Genomic DNA, 6,000 nt, shown 5'->3' on the forward strand with positions numbered 1-6,000 from the left:
GAAAAATAAATGAATGTGCGCGATGGATAGAATGCTGAGGGAGGGGGAGGGCGAGGAGGGCGTGTGCATGCACGAGAGAAAGTTAGTGGTAGCTACAAAGGTTAGAGTATTGTGTGGTTGTAAGAGACTAACAAAGATCATAATCTGATATGAAAGTGGATTCATATATTTGAACAAGAGATCATAGTGTTTTTAATGTATGCATGCATGAATATGGCGGTGATACGCGTGTTGTGGTTTTGCACATGTTATACCATAATGTGATAATGCATGGCGTTTGCAACTCACAGCTAAATGTCGAACAATCTAAACCATACTATACATCGAACAATCTCACATTTTATTTGAATTTGTGATAATGTGTGGCGTTTGCAGCTTACAACTAAATATCGAACAATCTAAACAATACTATATATCGAACATCTCACATTTTATTTGAATTTGTGGTAATGTGTGGTGTTTGCAACCCACATCTAAATACTTCTAGGCGTAGGGGGCGGGGCACCATACATAATGTGATAAACACATTATACATATGAGACATGGTATAGTTTGTGAAGATCTAGCTAGATCTTGAAATGTACTATGATTTGAAATCAACATAAAGTGGATTCAAAAAATCGAGTTCGAGTTCATATAGTACACATAGTTCATATGTAACTCGAGACTAATCATGTGGTGTGATGTGAAGATAATACACAAACGATGGTTTAACTTGACAATAATAACGATTGTAGATCTTATTAAAACAGAGAAACGAATTTAAATGCTTTGACTTCACAACAATCACTATTGTAGATCTTATTCAAATGGAGAAATGAATTCAAATTTAGTTCATATTGAAGCGGTAGTATATACATTTGGAATGCACTAAAACGTTCATTTGAGTACTAGGTTGCATGCATTATACATGTAGCTAAATATTTTAACTGAACATAACATGAATTCAAAGTTTTGAATGACATTCGTAGTGCGAATTGATTTGGTATAGTACACATTAGGCTTGTCCGGAAATTTCAACCCGCGCCTTGTTAGCCCGAAATATTTAAGATATATCTTTGTCTCGTTGTGCTCCGACAACTCCCTCCATCTCAACCCGCGCCTTGCTATTCCAAAATTACAACGCGCGCGAAAACTCCCACCTCCTGTGAAATCCCGACATGCGAAATGCTCGTGATACCCCTGAACCGAAAGAACCGCCTCAAATCGGTGGGGGTACTTTCATAACTTACCCCACATTTCGGACAAGCGCATCCCTAAGCCATGGTTCCCCACTCCCATCCCATTCGCCCACCCATTCGTACATTGAGGCCGGGAAAACCCGCGAAGCCCCACACCCTCCTCCGTCCGTCACCCAGCCGGAGCCTCTTCCCCGACGACGTCGTCCATAGCAACACCTCGACGTCCCTCATCCACCGTATCGGATGAGGATCCGCCGTCGATCTGGTCGTCCCACCGGTTCAGCCACCCCGTCCTCCACCTCCAAGGAGCTGCCCCGATGTTCCCCTCATCTTTCGCATCACCTCCATTCCCACAGCGCCGTCTTCACCTGCACCACCGGAAGAGCATCATCATCACCGTTTCCTCGGATGAAGCTGCGGCCTAATCGGCGCCACCAAAGAGGTTGTACACTCATCACCGCATTTTCTTCTTGATTCGATCTCACGGTGCTGCCGGCGCTCGGTCCCGAGCCGACACGGCGCGGCTCCATCCATGGCGGCGTAACCGGCCACTTCCTCCACGGCGTCGCTCCCTCGGTGGCGGCGTCCACATCAGTAAGAGTTGCTGCTGTTTTAGCTCTCGCTCACATTGCTGCTCTGCTCTTGCTCTCGGTCCCCTGCCTGGTCTGCTCTTGCTCGCGCTGCTGCTCTCGTTGTTGCTCTTGCTTGCGATGCTGCTTCGATTTAGCTACACTTCAGTCGACTGAATCGACTTTTGGGTCAGTCGATTTTCAGGGGGTGGGGGGCTCGCCAGAGTTAAGGAAGAACCAGCCGCAGCGGGGAGGGGGGCTCGCCGGAGAGGTACCCCACTATCTATCTTAGGGTTCAGGGTGGGGGCGGTGGTCGCCGGCGGTGGTGGGGCGGTGGCGTGGGGATCACCAGAGAAAAAGCTCGGCACGGGGGGGCCTACAGGGATGACCGGGGCGGCGGCGGACCGACGGTGGGGAGTGTTTTCGGGGCGGGCGGGGTGGCGCACCACCGGCTGCGGGCGGCCGGGGGCGGCTGTTTGGCCGGTGGTGGCTGGCGGCTCAGGGGGGTGGAGGTTGAAGATGAACTGCAGGCCCTTGATTTCGTTTCCAATGGCTGCAAAATCAACTGACCAAAGATGAAAAAGTCAGTGGACTGACGTGTAGCCTCACCTCTAGTGCGTTCAGTTTCGACAACAAAATTCAGTTTCGACAGTTAAGTTCAGTTTCGTTAGTTAAATTCAGTTTCGACAGTTAAGTTCAGAGATGAGCGGCTGATGTATACATCTAGCACTTTGTGGTTATGTATTTTACGTCATCTAGTGGAGATGCTATTAGAATTCCACTCAGGTTAACGTTGTCTCTCTTGTCCTGTTTCAGCCTCTGCGCCGTACAACTCACCGGAGCTGCTCCAACGACGAAACCCTCCATCACAGCGGAGCAGTACCTCGGGCTCCATCTCCAGACGCCTAAGATCTTCTTCCCCTCCTCTGACAGCCAAGTCAGCCAGAGCATCCTCACCGGCCAACCCGATCACGCTGAGATCGACATGGCTTCGCCAAAGAGGTTGTACACTTGTTGCATATCTTTTTTACTCTACATGTTATATATATTGTCCACTGAGCACACAGAGTAACGGGAAATACGATCATTTTATCCTACTATAAGACAAGCAGTGAGGTACCAGGCAACTTAGCTATCCGTGATGGACTCTCTTGAATGCCATCATTATTTATCTCTGCGCGTTTGAGCTGTGCATTGGTCGATGGCCCTGGGAGTTGAGCTAGTAGGGTAGTGGCATGGGTCCAAAGTAATAGAAGTAGCACAAAAACATTTTTTTAGTGTAGGCTTTTCCTTGCTCAAGCCGGCCTACTGGAATCGTAGTGCTTGAAAGGAAAAGTGAATGAAAAACATAGGAATTGGAAAGTTTTGTATGGTACTACTTTTCATGAATTTGGTGTAAAGGAATGGGGCAAAGGAAAACTGTAGGATTTGTTCCTTTAGTGTCTCCTTGAAAGAAAAACCGTAGGAATTTTAATTTCCACTTGTCCTCCTTTTCAAATTCCTATTCATGAAGCACAAGACAAAGAGATAGTAGCATAATAGCATTATAACCGTACATTTTCTTGTGGTTTGACTTAATCTCACCATGCTTCTTTGCATCCTGTGATCTTCCAATTCTTGTGAACCAAACACCCAGATTGGCAGAAATCCTCTGTTTTGCACGTGCATTCCTATCCTATTCTTGTCTATTTCCTATCCCTACATTGTTAGAATCCTCAAATTCAAACAAGCCCCTACACAATTACTTCTATTACAGATATGTGTCAAAGAAAACCTTGTGTGGTTTGTCCTGCTCCTGCGGTGCTGTGTTCCACCCCAGCTCAGCTGCTCCAACGATGGAAGGGTTCACCACAGCAGGGATCCGCTCTCCAGACTGTCTTTCGCCACCTCAGATCTTCTTCCCTGCCGCCGGCAGCCATGAAAACTGCATTACCATCATCAACTGAACAGATGACCTTGAGGACTACACGGGTCCGCAAGAGAGGTCGCACTCTTCCGTGTCTGCTTACGTTATGCATCGCTTAATATGATGACATGCTACTTTATTGTCGTGTTCACCTATTAGACTCCGAGTCAGGTCCAAACTTATGCTGAAACTTGAGTTTTTAAATGGTTGCGGGGTACATATTGGGGCAGCAATCAGTACTATCTGTCTATTATCTAGTTAATCTCGGGTGTCTACTATGAGTTTCATGTTGGGTGCAAACAAACATTAAAGGAGCCATTATATGTATTTTTAACTAAAGCTATTATCTGCCTGCTATCATTGGTTTTGGGTCTATCCACAGTTTGCTACCATCACTCTGGATTTGTGCATGCACTCCTTCCATAATCTCACTATGTTTTATTCCTATGCATGTCAGTTATTGTACACAATGGAACTGAACATGTAGAGCAAAAGAGACGAGCCTTGTGTGGCAATAAAATTTCATAAAGACATCGCTCCATGGTGGGCGCAAAGGCAGCCCCCCTCCACCCATTTCAGATCGTAATCAAGAGGAAGATAACTGTTCTGAGGGGGATTCAGAAGCAGAAGACCACTCCTATTTACCCCATGAGATCTTCGCTCTAACTTGGCATGCTGATGTTGGTTATATCATGCATATGGTGCCTTGCATTGCTTAGTTTATACATGAAATATGTCAACTTCTTAGTTTAGACATGCTTTGTGTGAATGACATCTGTTTAGTTTATTCATCGTTTAGGTGAATTATGCAATGCCATCTTGTTTAGCCAGGCATCATATATATGAATTTTGCAATGCCATCCTGCTTAGCCAGTCATCTTATATGTGAATTATATCAGGCCGTCCTTTTTCCCGTTACGTATTACATTTGTCAACAATGTTAGTACATTGCTACCTCTTGAGCACTTGCGTTGGTTTTCCCTTGAAGAGGAAAGGGTGATGCAGCAAAGTAGTGTAAGTATTTCCCTCAGTTTTTGAGAACCAAAGTATTAATATAGTAGGAGGCCACACACGAGTCCCTCGCACCTACACAAACAAATAAATCCTCGCAACCAACGCGATAAGGGGTTGTCAATCCCTACACGGTCACTTACGAGAGTGAGATATGATAGATATGATAAGATAATATTTTTGGTATTTTTATGATAAAGATGCAAAGTAAAATAAATGGCAAATGAAATAACTAAGTACTAGAAGATTAATATGATGGAAGATAGACCCAGGGGCCATAGGTTTCACTAGTGGCTTCTCTCAAGAGCATATGTATTCACGGTGGGTAAACAAATTACTGTTGAGCAATTGACTGAATTGAGCATAGTTATGAGAATATCTAGGTATGATCATGTATATAGGCATCACGTCCGAGACAAGTAGACCGACTCCTGCCTGCATCTACTACTATCACTCCACACATCGACCGCTATCCAGCATGCATCTAGAGTATTAAGTTCAAGAGAATAGAGTAACGCTTTAAGCAAGATGACATGATGTAGAGGGATAAACTTATGCAATATGATGTAAACACCATCTTGTTATCCTCGATGGCAACAATACAATACATGCCTTGCTGCCCCTACTGTCACTGGGAAAGGATACCACAAGATTGAACCCAAAGCTAAGCACTTCTCCCATTGTAAGAAAGATCAATCTAGTAGGCCAAACCAAATTGATAATTCAAAGAGACTTGCAAAGATAACCAATCATACATAAAAGAATTCAGAGAAGATTCAAATATTGTTCATAGATAAACTTGATCATAAACCCACAATTCATCGGTCTCAACAAACACACCGCAAAAGAAGATTACATCGAATAGATCTCCACAAGAGAGGGGGAGAACTTTGTATTGATATCCAAAAAGAGAGAAGAAGCCATCTAGCTAATAACTATGGACCCGAAGGTCGGAGGTAAATTACTCACACTTCATCGGAAGGGCTATGGTGTTGATGTAGAAGCCCTCCGTGATGGGATCTCATGGATAAAGAAAGTTACGGCAGTGGAATTAGGGTTTTGGCTCCGTATCTGGTAGTTTGGGGGTACGTAGGTATATATAGGAGGAAGGAGTACGTTGGTGGAGCAACAGGGGGCCCACGAGGGTGGAGGGCGCGCCCAGGGGGGTAGGCGCGCCCCCTACCTCGTGCCCTCCTCGTTGATTGCTTGACGTAGGGTCCAAGTCCCGTGGATAATGTTTGTTCCGAAAATCACGTTCCCGAAGGTTTCATTCCGTTTGGACTCCGTTTGATATTCTTTTTCTGCGAAACCCTAAAATAGGCAAAAACACAGC

Source organism: Triticum urartu, chromosome 3 (genome assembly GCF_003073215.2).
Source record: "Triticum urartu cultivar G1812 chromosome 3, Tu2.1, whole genome shotgun sequence".
In the NCBI taxonomy this organism is placed as follows: domain Eukaryota; kingdom Viridiplantae; phylum Streptophyta; class Magnoliopsida; order Poales; family Poaceae; genus Triticum; species Triticum urartu.